The sequence below is a fragment of the Temnothorax longispinosus genome, chromosome 4 (genome assembly GCF_030848805.1).
Source record: "Temnothorax longispinosus isolate EJ_2023e chromosome 4, Tlon_JGU_v1, whole genome shotgun sequence".
In the NCBI taxonomy this organism is placed as follows: Eukaryota; Metazoa; Arthropoda; class Insecta; order Hymenoptera; family Formicidae; genus Temnothorax; species Temnothorax longispinosus.
This window is the reverse complement of record NC_092361.1, coordinates 23,066,071-23,081,671: the sequence shown is the minus strand read 5'-3', so window position 1 is coordinate 23,081,671 and position 15,601 is coordinate 23,066,071. Positions and strand designations below refer to the sequence as shown.

The 15,601-nt window shown below is 32.4% G+C and overlaps 1 protein-coding gene across 4 annotated transcripts in view; it reads right to left on the bottom strand.

Annotated features, from left to right (window-relative positions):
• The window catches only part of Antp (homeobox protein H90), a 109,615-nt gene that overhangs the window by 48,959 nt on the left and 45,055 nt on the right, over window positions 1-15,601 (bottom strand). The window contains exon 1 of one of the 4 annotated variants that reach the window (XM_071775318.1): window positions 7,438-8,284. The exons of 2 other annotated variants lie outside the window; for them this stretch is intronic. The gene's annotated coding sequence lies outside the window, so the exon portion shown is untranslated. Of the gene's footprint in view, window positions 1-7,437; window positions 8,285-15,601 lie in introns of those variants that run through there. One more of the 4 variants, XM_071775322.1, reaches the window with a different exon arrangement.

Genomic DNA, 15,601 nt, shown 5'->3' with positions numbered 1-15,601 from the left:
TCGTTTCTTTAGCAAAATCTCAAGTTTGTTAAGAAAAGTCAGATGTATATTGATTTTAGTGAAGAGAAGTATTATTAGATATTTAAGTTTTCTCAATAACATTCATGATTTTTCCATATGGAAAGAACCAATCTTGCTAGTATGAAACGATCATGGGGCGAAAGTGAAACTCGCTTTTGTGCCGGATTCGTTTTTCCGACTGTCGGTGAAACTTAAGGGAATACCTTCACGGTCTCGACCCTTGTAGTCAACTTTCACTACCATAAAAATATAAAAAGCGTTGTTCCGGTATGTTAGGTAAAACGGAGCCAGTATACATAATACGATTTATGTTCTTCAAGCGAGAACCTACGTTCCTCCGTAAGCCACGTCCGATCAGTGTCACCAAATTGATTCAAAACTTTGGAAAGACTAACACAAAATTTTAGACATTTATTTCTCTTGCATAATACTTAAAAAAATTACTTGCAAAAATATCATAAACGTTATAAGCATGATCATGTTTAATCTTACATTTACATATTAAAAGAACAAAGTACTCTTGAAAAATATTGTTGCATTATTATGTTACAGGGAATAGGCTTTAAAAGATTAATTACAGATATTTGTTAATTTTTGGTCTGGAGTGTACTCTTGAGGATCCACCCCTTCGAAGGCTAAAGGGAGGAAAGGGAATTTTGGCTCTAAGCATAGCCAACGGAAGGGCGGGTAGTCAGCGTGAAACGAAAAGCAAGATTTAGATGTCATCCTCATGATGTGCTTTCCTTCTACTCCTCCCGCATGGTACCAGTTAAGACCTCCCTGTAAGACAACCAAATGTTTCTTCGTCCGACCTTCCAAAATCTTTCAAGTCGAATGACTCATTTAAGAAAGATACTCATTATAGAAAATGCAGCGCCCTAATGATTATGATTTTCTAAAGAAATCTATCACAGTAAGTTTCAAACATACAATTCGACACACACACACATAATGAGTTTTATTTAAACTTAAAATTAATTTAAAAAATTATTTTTATAGTGTATATAATGCATATAATATAGTCAAACAGCATCTTAAGAAAATTCTTTTTGTTAAAACGTATATTATATATAGAGAAAAATTTGCTAGTCGTACAAATCCAAATGGTTCAATATTATCTCTCTATAAAACAAATATTTTATCTTCTAAAATAGTAGTTGTATTTACAATTATATAAAGCATTATATTTTTTCATCAAGCCGTAAAAACATTTTAACGCACTTTCACGGGTTTGTCTTTCTAGAAAGGAAATCCTAAATTTTCTACGAATGGGATTAGCTCATCCAATCAAACGCAACATTGGAAGGGCGGGTTTAATTAAAATCTTCTTGGAGTCAGGCTATACTAAGTCCACGGGTGGGAGATGCCACAAGATGTAAGAATAGAACATGAAGAGATTTCCTTACGACTAGAATTTCTAAGTAATTCACCAAATTAACGAAAAGCAATATTATAATAATGAAAATTCATGTTTTACCCTAACTAATATTCATAAATAAACGTATTCAATAATAGACGTATCCGATTATTTGACATTATTATTTATGACGATTTTGTCTTTAATATTCAAAATAAAGATATGTGCTTATTTAAAAATAAATTGCTTATTTAAAAATAAAAAATATTAATATTTTGTATAGATTACTGTAAATTAAATATTAATTTACTTTTCACTACTGTGATCTATGAAAATACGTTTATGATTTGTATAGATCATATTTAATATACAGTAATCTATACAAATCATAAACGTATTTTCATAGGTCACAGTAGTGAAAAGTAAACAAATTTGCATGTCATTTGTTATTTAAATAATGATTTATGATTTTGACTTTTATATTTTTGACTTTTACATGAGAGAAACAACATTGACATATTTAAATGAGGCAATGACGCATTTAACACATTTAATCTACAGTCAATTTGTATATATGTGATGTTGTATGATATTGTATAATGTGATTTTATTATATATTTTACTATTTATTAACATACTATTAATCATTATTAAACACAGTAATTAAAAGTCATTAAAAAAATTAGATTATAATGATACAAAATTGTGTGTAAAACTAATGTGTATTATGCTTCTAGATAAAAAATTAAAAAAAACCTTCAAATGTCAATGTGTGACATTTTTATCTATTTAGAACAAAGTTACGATGAAGTATAAAATATCTTTTTTAATTTGTTTAATTTTTAAAAACAAGTTTTTTAAAATTAAATTGCACCTTGGATTTCTCTTCTTCATATTTTGGATTTTCCTATTCATAATTTTGCAAAATATAACTCCTATAATATGATGTACATTCATATGTAAATTTTGTTTTCTTTTTTATCTATATATAAGTCACATTTAATCTATTTGAAAAAAACGTAATTCCGGTGAAGAATTTTCAAAAATCTGTTTACGAACGGAATTCATCTTGAGTAATATTCATCTTCAAGGTTAATTGCTGCCAGTCAGCCAATACGAAATCTTCATAAGTGGAGCTATAAATTTATCATGGTCTGAACACCAAGCCTATATTTACTCTATTATACAGGCTCGTTTTTATAAGCCGTTTACGTTTAACGGCAAATAATCGTTTAGATGCCGCGCCATGATACGGGTCATAAATTTGCCGGCACCCATGGTGTTCGAGCTGTGTTATGATGGTGCGGGATATGCGCAGGTCAGTACCACCTTAAATTCAAACGGGGTGCAGGAGGTGGCAGCACCACGGAAACAGCTGCCGCACGCGGACAGCGGCCTTGAGATAGAATTACACTGCCATCTGCTGCACTTTGCCGGAAGGTCGAGTACCTTTGGGTTCCGGCAATATCGGATAGAGGGCTATACTCTATTTGGCGGGAAAAACAATAATCTTCGAATTATCAAGATTTAACATTGACTACGTTTACACGACTGCTTATAATCCGATTTAATAACTACTGTATACTATCTGATCCAAAATTTTTCTTCCTTTGATTATAACGGTCATTTAAATAAGAACTTATTTTGATATCCTAAACATTTAAATTAATTTTTGATATTTATATACTAAAAAAGTTGTAGTTTAAGTATCAAAAAAGCTCATATCTAAATAATCATTATGATCAAAAAAGAAAAATTTTGGATCGGATATATAATATACGGTAGTTATTAAACCGAATTATAAGTCGCCGTGTAAACGTAGTCATTGAGAAGAATGTTGTAAAAATAATAAAACATTAGATTGATGTCATCTTTACGACATGATAAATATATTTGTCGTATAATTATAGCAATAAATCTAATCTAATAATACATGTATATGACAAAAAACTGTTGATTCATAAAATAAAAAATGCAATTCTTGTGTAATTATGTATGATATGTACAATCTAATGTGATTAATTTCATATGTATGATATGTTAATGAATCATACACAAACATGCTAATACATTATTGTTCACTATTTATATGCATGTTCTAAGCAATAACCAATACACAATCTTGCAATCAATATTATAACATAAATATAAGAAATAATCATAATAGTTACTTATGAAATTACTCAAAACATTTAAATTTTCTGTTACAGGTATTATATTAAATAGCCTTATATTTTCCACATTAAATTTTCAAATTCTTAGCTATATATTACATTTTTATATAACGTTATGATTTCAGAAAAATGTACTATATATTTCTATATTAATATTTATAGTTTGCATTATCTAAAGTATAATTTATTTTTAAATGTCTATTGACAATTAGGTAATATATTTAACTCTATTTGCCCTAATTTTTTTGCACGAAAAAAATTTAATTTTGTGTTTTAGAAATTAAAATTTGGAATTTCCTTTATTTTTACTAAAGTCATCACACAAAAACTATAACCAAAAAATGTTCTTTTATTAATTGTACTTTTAGATTCAGTGTAAATACATATTAAAGATACTAAATATTTAACAACAATATTATGTTTACCAAATATATACATACTACATTAATCTCATTTTTTCTAAGAGTCACATATATATTTACCGATAAAATGAAAAAGAAACATATTTTTAGAAACAACTGACAAAATATTTAATACAATTACTTGACATAGGTATATCTATATAATTTTGTAATTTCACTAATAAAAGGCTTAATCGGAAATTAAGAAGTGAGCGCGACATATAAATGTCCAAAGCGGAAGGTCTTGTCGCCTTCATCGCGATTGTGCGATGGACTGGCGCGTGGCATTGCTTATCAATCACTCAGATCAACCTACTGTTTGTCTGTGTGTTCCTGTCTACTGTTTCTGTAATACAAATCAACCCCGCAGTGCCCGTTAACACCGATCCTTTCGCCTTATGCGTGATCGTTTGGGTGGTCCGCGGCCGGAGCCAGCGAGGTGCCAAGATCTATTATTAACGACGGAGTAGGGTAAGGAACACGTGAAAGCACGTTGCCGTGAATTCTCACCAAGAAACCTCGGGCCGCATGGCGATCGGTCAAATATCGATTGGGCCGATTTACCGAGTAACCTGTTCCGTAAGCAGGCAGGTGTATATGAACTGTTTCGTAAGGAGATGCAAGTTAACCAATATATATTTCTTGATAAATCCGACATTGCCTTTTTTTTGGAAATATATCTAGAGACATGGCTGTGAGCTCATTTAATATTAAAAAATTAGAATTTTAGCAAATTTAATTATAATGAATAAAAAATAAAATCTTTACTTAATGTTCACAGATTAATAGAATTTGATTGTCAAACTACAGACGTCAAACTACAGACGAGAAAAAAGACAAAGGAGAAAAAAATTGCGCAAAAATATAAAAATTAAATATTACGTCCAAACAAAATTTGATCTTCTTTATCCTTTCTTTACATCGTTAATTATAGAATCAAAATATGAATAAGAACAATTGCATATCACATAAGCCACTTATAAATGAATTTTTTTCAAAGAGAGGCAAAAGCGTACTAGCGAAAACATTTACTGGGCGTTTCAGTGTTCGCATTTAGTTGACTGTAAAATGAGATGATAAATGGTAGACTAGGCCTGAGCATGCGAGTTTGGTTGGACAGGTAATAATACTCTTCGTAAAGGCTGTAACTCATGCCCCCATCGAACCTCGAGGAAATTGTGATATGACGATCAAGAGCAATAATCTGGAGTAAAACACTGGGAAAGAATTAAGGTGAAAGGCAGAGATCGACGACGACCAATTAGCCTACATAACCATTTTACGAGTATATCCGTCCCAGTCGTGGAAAAGCAAGATTTAATCACGCTACGAGAAGGATGTATGTCTGTTTTCTCACGCATAGCGAACTTCCTCCCGAAACGAGCAGCCGGCCTATTACTCACGTGCGCGATGATAAACCCGTGCAATCGTCTTAATTAGTTTGTTAAAATACGTTAGATCATCCACTCACGCAGACTAATCGAGATAACGATAATAATAAGGTTAATTTACTTTTCCCGAATATTAGGTATTATTTAATGGCATTACTTTAGCAATTTTGTAATGTTATTTAGATAATACGTATATCGCGTTGTTAAATTGCAAATTTTGACGTTTAATTTTTTAATCTACATATTAATTTTAAAACATTCCCTTATATAATACAGGATAATTAACTGTGTTAATAATCAGCGAAAAAATTGCAACTTTTGTACGAACAAGGTAGAAAACTGCGTAGAGTGCGACCGGTTTTCTGGTTCCACGCAGTCAAGATCCCTGGAACACTCGAGCACCACGCAGTAGTTCGCGCAATCATGTTGCGCAGTAGATCGCAGAATAGATAAACACGACACCAGCGCGGCGCTCGTGCTGTGGTTTTAACATCCAGCACGAAGAAATACAGAAACTACTTAGACGTTTCGCGCATCGTTCCTAGATCCACATCTCTTCGGCGAGAGAATAGCTTATCTCGAGCTATGCATCGAAGCGTTACGTTGCGACAAGAGCTACGTCTTGGATGCTCATTCCATGCTTCATATAAAGAATCGCGTTAAAATGGAGATTACTACGATATTATCTCACTATCTGTCTTCTAACAAACAGAGATACATGCAGATATACTAGAAATGCTATTTTTTTTAACAGACTGGCTCATATAAATTAAGAAATGACGGACCGTAACTAGATAAAGTGATATCAATTTCTTCATTTGATATGAAGTAAAAGGCGAAAGATTTATATAAAGTGTTTAAAAAAAATTAATTAGAAATCAGGAAGCATGTAATATACACGTTTGACATTACTCGATAAATCTACTCTCACAATTTATGTTATGTCAAATTTTTTAATTTTAATTAATTAATTAAGCATTTTAGTGAATACTATAGCTTGTAAATTCCAGAAACTTTATTTTATTTATATGATATTACATTCGCTTAATTTTAATTAAGATAATTTATTTTTATATTTAAAAAGCGAATACATAATTTAAATCCTATGTATATAGTTATATAGTATTTGACATATAGCTTAGGATGTATAGAAACTTTTGTTTTTTATTAAAAATCCTAAATCTCATAATAATGGATGAGAAGGACAGGACTGCAACAACTACACCATTGAACAATTTCTGGTCGACCCACAGGAAGCACGACCGAATAAAGAATGGGTGGAAAAAAAACCAAAGATGTATAACGTATGTGCCTATTTCAGCTAATAATCCCGTTATGCCCGGTTTGATTTTGCCTCGCGGCAGATAATGGACGCGCCAGAAATCAAACCCGGGACTAAATCAGCACGTTGGGGGCGTAAAAGGGGGACGGAAAGGGGACTGAAAGGCCGCCTCATCATCCGTCAACTGTCAAACGTCCAACCAATCCTGCAGAACCAAGAATCAAGCAACCACCCACGGGGCCTCAAGGGTAAATTACACCTAGCCTTCTATCCAATCTCGCTTCTTCCTTCTTCGCTCTTTCTCTCTTCTTTCCTTTTACTAAGACCTATCAAACTATCCGGAAAATTTTTGTTCTCTTCTTTTAAGTTAAAAGTTTGTTACACACAAAACAGATTTTTTATCAAGAAATTTTTTGAAATTTTTTATTGCATAATCTCGTAAATATTCGGAATTTCTTCTGTATATAATATTTAATAAATTTAAAAAATTATAAAGTTTCTTAGAAAGTTTCTTAAAGAAATAGCTTAGTAATTAATTCGTTAAAAAAAATTTGTGATGCTGAGAATTAATTGGGCAGCAAAGTTTTTTCAATATAAATAAAGTGTCATATGAATGTGCAAAGTAGAGAATTAAATCTTGAGCTAAACATTAATAAACATTGATTTGTCAATGTTTATACAGTAATTCAATATATTACGAACAGGCTTTTTATTAGAACGGTATTTTCTAAATAAACGATTATTACATGGACTAGATAATACATACGAGTATAACATATAAAAATACAAAATAAAAATTATGTCAACTTACCAATTGTTTGACTCTTCTTATTTTAAGCAGCAGTTGTTATTTTAAAACATTTAACTCACATTTCGAGTTTAAAAAGGTTCTTACGGTAATTAACATCTTGATGTATTTAATTTTGTATTGTAATGGAGTGATAAAAATAACTTAGTCGTGTTGTGTGCGTACGTAGAAAATGCTAATGGATGAAGCAAGGAGGAAATAGATAAGTAAATCGTGAATGGTCAAGAAAAAGCTCATGTTGTGATACGATTGCCAATAACATACTGCTATAATAATTATATTATGCAATAAGCGATGAATTTTCCGATGCGATACAAGAAACCAGTTTAGGCCACGGAGTGGTCAGTGATTACAAATATCTTTCGAACGTGTCGATTTCTGCACCGAAATACATCGATAGAGTGGACGCGAAGACTTATTGACAGATTTATTGCAAAGTGTTTCATATACGATATTGTGTATTATCAATGCCGTTTGAATTATGTCACAGAAATGTTAACACATATGTCATGAAAAATGTCTGGTAAAAAAACTTAATATAATTCGAAGAGAGTTCAATAGCACAGGAACCAGATGATATCGCAAAAAGCATGCAGATATATTAATTTTCACAAAACAAAAGTCGGACGTTCACGGACGGAAGCGTAAGGCCACAATTGTCCGAAATCACGATGGAGCAGAAGTTTGACGCGCAAGAGTAATGACATCCGGTATCTGTTGCTAACTTGAAACTGACAACGAAAAAAAACTCGTAATCCGCGATAATTGTAGTAATATCCCTTTTTTGAAAATTGCAACGGAATGGATATTATTAGGAAAGAGGAACGGACCGATCGAGTAAGTTAACGGATCGAGACGCGCAGAAACACTGCCAGGATTATGAAGTGCGATGTTGATGGCAAGCAGCGCCGCTGAAGGAGGAAGGAGTGCGCGCGGGAAACACACCACGCGCACCTATACGATCTGCCGGATGCCGCAAGACATACAAGCATTCACGTCTACTTATCGCCACATATCGTCGAGCGTCAAAGCTAGGGTACGCCTTGGAATATTTTCTAACGATAAAAATCACCAACAATTAATTTTCATGATAGCCACTACACAAAATTCAAAGCTATATTATCCCCAAAAATACAAATATTATCTTTTTTTTTTAGTTTTCATTCAATTTAACGTTAAGCATGTTCTATAAAATATATGTTCTATATATAAAAATTAATCTTCACAAATAATTATATTTAAAAAAAACATTGCTTTTTCGATAAAAATTCTTATATACATTTTTTATTTTACTTACAACGTTCTCTAAATAAAAATTTGTTGTTTTAATAAAAATTAATATTTTTAATAAAGCGGGCGGTAATGTGTTTATATCATAATAATATGAAAGGGAATATTATTTAATATATTAAAAAACAAAAAACAGCAAAATAATTATAACACAAATATGTTGCAAACCAACAACTTTTCTTTCTGATATTTAAGCGGAAATATAACTTTCCTGTCTATTACAATACCTTAACCGAATTGCGGCGCGTTTTTAGTAGTTCCGCAATTTTCATCGTAGACTATATATATCCGCAATTACTTTGATGGCGAGGAAAGCTTTTAACGTAGCCCACCATGACCGCCGACGAACGAATCAAACATAGCTTACTAACATGTACGAAGCTACTAGCCATGTTGAAGAGGGAAGCCGAAGTAATACCTGGGACGTGGACGTAACGTAATGTATCGCCGCAGGAACAAGCGTGTTACAATGGTAACGCGTTCTGTCACGGTACGTGATATACTACATGGTGATGTAGACTAGAAACGCCCATGCGTATAGTCGTAAGGTCCGAAAATACTTAATCAGCGATTTTTCTTTCTATCTTTTCACAAAAGAAAAAAAGTATTATAAAAAAATTTATTTTATTTTTAATATTTTACGAGCTTTTTTTATTAATTCGATAAATATATGTAACGATATATAATTTATTAGAAAAGTTAATAACCTATATGAAAATTTAAAAAAATGTAATAGAAAATAATGTAAACAGATCAAACAACGTGTGTATATTTAATCAAAATGTTATTCAAATTGAGCTCATGTTAGTATAATTCAATTATCGTACATCAGGCTCTATTTTACTTTGTAATCACACACAACGCGTATTCCTATAAGGAATTATTTGCAAACTAAAGTTGTACATAAAATCGATTCCTCTACCATATCGAATAGATTTCAATTATAGTTCTTAGATTCCAGAAATCATCCAGAAATTCATAGAAAGAAATTACATTTCTCATCAAGGTTCGACGTTAAGTCTCGCGAAGCCAGAACAGAATCGATGTTTATTTCCATCCACAAGTGTGTGTGTGTGTGTGTGTGCAGGTAGAAATCGCCACGTGAAATCGTGTAGTTGATAGTAGCAATTACAAATCGCGTGATTTGTGGTCGTAACTCGTCGCGACGGCGCGCGGCGGCGTCGTGACGCTCCCAGGTTACCTGCAGGTGGCCGGCACGAAGTTACCTTCGCCTTCAGCACGGCATTGCTTTTTGAATGACGGAATATTACATCGGGTTTTACATCCCCTCGCGAAATTAGTGATGTTTTCGTCCATATAGCAAACTCTATCATATATCAGAAACTGGCAATTTGAAATATAGTTTCGAAATTGGATTCGGAAAGTATATTTGAACTTTTTTAAGATTCTTACTTTGATGACACTTTGTATCTACTGGCAAACTTATTTTTAATCTTATGGAAACTTTTAATTGTGAAACAAATATTATTTACAGACCAACTTTTAAAAATGCGAAGATATTTTTCGTATTAATTTCGAGGAGCCACATAATGCGTGGCGTTTGAACGAAAGTAGTCCCGTAATATTTCGTTTCATTAGTAATTTAAAACACGATCAGTGGCGCAGTGTCGACAATTCAGCCGGCAGGAGTCGACACGTGGCGGATTTAGAAAGTCACGAACCGACTGCGACCGTCGCCGACACTCAATTTATTCGCTGCCGCCGAACTCGTTCGGCCACTAATTGAAAAGCGGACAAATTAACACAGTGAACGGATCGTGGCAATTTATAATACCATGTCTACAACAATAGATAAACGAATGCAATATGAGCCGAGACATAAATACCGATTATTAATGATGATGGATAAAGAGAATTAACCGATTGGAATTCGTGATAAATTCGCAGTGTCTCTATTATAACTTCTCAACGCGTGAAAAAATTAGAACAAATGTTTTTATCTTTAAGAACGATCTTAGAGAAAAGAAGATTTGAATTACGCTCTATTTCATTTTATTTTAATTTAATATTACATTTTACATACCATTTTAATTAGAAATTATATCAAGATTATATCATTAAATGCTTGGATGCGTTATTACTTTCTTTTTTATCGCGTATTACTTTCAATATCTCAGATATTTATAGAAATAAAATCATACATTAAAAATGTACTATAGGTATATAAACTATATATAAACGGATCACACTATGTAGTAAGCTGTTACATGTTACAAAGATTTACTAAAATGCAGAAACAGAAATTCCAACAATTTGAAATTGTTGACGTGCACATGAGAAAAGTGACTCGACACAGTTCGAAGAAATCATCCCTAAGTTCTACGAATGTGGAGCTGATACGAGCCGTGTAACAAATACAAACGATTATTATCGAGCCCCATTTGAAGGGGAGACAGTAATTATAATGATTATATTAGAGTTGGGTGGTACGCGGCCGTCGAGAAATAAATTACAGGTTTGCTTGCTGTGTGCGGTCGACATAGCACCATAGGTTCGTTCGATAGATGCGTATCACAGTGTTTCATGCGACAGAGAGCGCCACTGCAACTGCCGGTTTCCGCAATTTCTTATCGCCGCTAATATGGCCGTCACATGAGTTAGAGTCTCGAAACTCGGACCCAATTCTTAAAAAATTAAAAAATCGTGCATTTGCCTCGCGGTGAAAGGCGGCACTGCGAATTGCGGACGGTGTCAAGGTCTTATTACAATCTTAAAAAAAAATTAGACACTATCGTACCTGGATCATGAAATGATTCATTGAATGGTAATAGCTAACAATTAATAACTTCAGCGAAACAACTTGGGTATATGGATCAATTATTATTCAATTTAAACCTACAAATTATGGGCGTTATAAAATACGAGTTATGTAAAACTTGATAGACGAGAACGATGATTCTTCCCAAAAATTTATGACAATTCTTTACGAAAAATAAGAGCATTCCTTAATGTTTTTACATATTTTATATTACCACTTTTATCTATCATCATGATTTTATATTTAAAAAAAGACGGTGATCTTCATACAAATTTCCTAAATGCCTCTATTTATTAAAAGATTATTATTTTTGCTATGCAATATTCTTACACATCTCTTTTTGCATATATTGTTACAGTCATATTTCATTTTTCATGATTTTCATGATCATTATAATATTTTAATGCATTTCTTTTTCTCTCATATATCTTCATATTTAAATTTCAGTATAGTATACGTAAACGTTTTATTTCTCTTCTCTTTTTCTATATTTATTATTTGATGCTTCCGTATTCCTTCACTTCTATCTATTCAATCCTCCTTCCTCTTCTTTTTCGCAAAACGCTCCACAGTCCACTTCTTCATTCTCAATTTTCTTGCTCTTATCGTCTTTCGTCTGTATCCTTCTTCACACTTTTCTTGTTTGTGACACCATCTTTCTCCTCCACTCCATTCTTCCTTTGCGAGGCGCACCGAGTACAGCGATACATGCGATTTTCTTCTCCTCGTCTTCCTTCTTATTCCTCTCTTCTCACTGTGGTGAAGATTGTCGCGCGATTAGTGTAGGCTCCGATGTCACGTGGAAGATGCATTGCCCTCGTGCCTTGGACCGCATTATATGTATCCGCGGTGTATGCATATCTACCGCGGCTTATACGGGCATCGTTTATATACGGTAACGCTGTAAGTGTATAATCGCCGATCGCATTTGCTTGCACTTTACGTCAAGCCACTGCACCTTGCATGTCACCAAGCATCAACGATGTGACGTATCCCGTGTAAACGAAGCGATATGTTGTAGTGACATGTGACATGTCATTTCGAGCGATAAACGCGATCATTACTACAGTTGGCCATCCTGAGTATTACGTTGATCTATTAAAGTAATTGTTCTCATAGTATTTTCAAATTGTATTTGCTGCATCGAAATATAATAATTTTCAATTATGACATATTTTTAGAATAAAATATACCTATTATTTTATTATAGATGTATAAATTTTAATACGTAAATGGAATATTCAATAGATGAGATATTTAGAAAAAAAAGAAAGGCATGTTGTCGGAGAAGACATTTGTATGGTAAAACGATGACATTTCTAACAATACTATCGATTATGAATATTGTGAGTTTCATTCTTTGAACTCAGTTTCACTTTTTGAGAGTACTGATTTAGAAATGTTAAAAGATTCCGACACCTGCGACCAGAGCCACGCTTGTCCCTTTTCCCGTTTGGTCTGTTCTGTTCAAATGTCCCTGGCGCGTGTCGAATCAATTCGATTAACACTAAAACAACCAGCGTTATTTTGATATATATATATAGACATCCAAGTATACAGAACTTCCTATATACAGAAAATTAGTATATGGTTGATAGAAAATAAATTGGCATGAATTATCATTTTTTTTATCTCGACAAAAGTCAATATAAATTTTAAAACAATTCCAACAAAAGCACTTTAATAATTTCTATAATTTAAAACAAAAAATTGAAATCCGTCATTTTGATGGAGTTGATTGTTCTAGTGTTAACAGATCAGATAGAATATTTACAAATTCTGTCCCGCAAATAAGTTGAAAAAATTATCATACAACATAGAGTACTTGACATATTTTCTGTAATATGCTATTTAATCGCATTTACTATCCACATGTCAATGGTCACAAAGGTGCACAATGCATATTTTATATTTTTCTTTTTTTCTCTATTATCGTAGAATGTAAAATTCTAAATAAAATATAAAAATATCAACTATATAGAACTGCAGGATAATGCATCGTGAATCCGACCATCCGATGATTCACTGTTGCTCGTTACTCAAGCAGCTTTTTACTTTAATCATATTAATGAAGCATTTAATCTTGCTGCGTGTTTTACAAGCCGCCGGGTGTGTGGGCCTATCCTGATTTCGTTGTTGACGAGAATTTCTCAGCACTGCTTTTGTGGGCATCTTTCTAACCTTCAGTCGTATTCGCTATATGCCTCTCTCTTACTCTCATATTATTCATCCTTTCTTGTCCATTTCTAACTTATTGTTTTATTTTTCATCCTCCAGCAACGTTCGCTAATAAGTCTCCCTTAAACCTCCATTTACACCTTTACTGTGATACTTGCAGGCTCAGATCATTAATTGCTCAGATATTACAATGATATATTGTAATGCAATGTAATACATGTACTTATGCTCGTGATATATTTATGTGCGAGAAATAATTATCAAATTTGTGTGCGATTCTTTCATATCATTATTACGTATCATTGCGATCATTATGTTCTCAGTGCTTGTATTATCCGATAAAATAAAAATTTTTGCAATAAAATATGTGATAATTAACTTAATTAAAACGACTGACTAATTAAAAATAAATATAATAAACAATAACACTTTTAACTTTGATATTTTTCTGCGTCTTTTAAATTTAATATATTATCTATTTGGTATCTATCTCGATCCACTCATGGCACACTCATCTAAAGATAATGAGTTTTATTTTTATATAAATATATTATTTTAATTTTAATCTTAGTATTATATTATAGCACAAAAAGAACTTGATCTTCTTATAACGTTTATTATATTGTTATATCCGAGAGCTGTTCATAAATTCACTCATTTGAAAAAAAGCATTTGCGTAAATAAGAGAAATTGATTAAACAATTTAACAATTTAATGTGGGATGAATGTAACGCAACAAAGCGCTATACAACGTGAAATATGAAAATTAATAAATTATAAAAGCCGTTTTATACACAACACGAAAATCGGGCCCGCTCAAATTTCAAAATGTCGTCTGATTTATCATCTGACAGTTCTAAGGACAATCTTCTTTTTGCTTAGTATCGATCGGGCATATCGGATTAGAAATTTGTAGCAGGACATAGGGATGAAATACAAGGACGTAACATTATATTTACTGTATGCATATGCACAGCAGAATTTAAATAATATTAATAAGTATTTTTAAAAAGCAGAAAGTGACACAATAAAACATGGAATTCTATGCTTATTATTTAATTCGCGCAAAGCACGAAAATTTAACAAAGTTATGATAAATAAATTGCTTACATCATACCAAGCAAGTTGCATGCTCCACAAGGCTCGAGGCGTTGCAACGTCACTTACCTGAAACAATAAATTACATGCTGTTACATGGATTGTTAGATATGGATTGTACACATGTATTATGGATATTCGGTTAATTCTCGATACATTGTTTAATTCTGTACGCTTCTATATCCTTATATCCTACATATCCGTATATTTATACGCATGATTTATAGTCTGCTATTTTGTATCAGAATTTATAGATATCAATTTTTAATCACATTATACAAAAAAAATATTATACATGATTGTTTTATACACAAATATCATTATAAGATTCAGGTATAACATTCATTTGAACTTGACAGTCTGCTATTTTGATCAAATATAATACGACATTAACTGTAATTTATAGACATTACAACCAATAAATAATACATAAAAAATACGATATAATTGTGACTTAATGAAAAATTAGAAAATTGTCAAAATCTTTACCGGTTGAATCAAAATATATTCATCCAAATATGTGCGTGATAAGATCATTGTCAAGGCATAATGACAACGGTGTCTGCAGCGCGGTCCAACATCTCTTTACATTCTTATTGGCTGATACTCAGCATCCGCGCGCACATTTATTGGTCTCAACCGACACGTGGTGTCATCCACTGAACACTTCGCTATCCCCAAACGTGCCCACAGGATAACGCGCACAGTTAGACACCATCAAAATTTGAATATTTTTCAAATTTTAATCACGTTCACTAATTTCTCTCAAATTTCTGACGCGCGGTTCCATTTGATCGATAATTATGAAGTAACGAATTCATA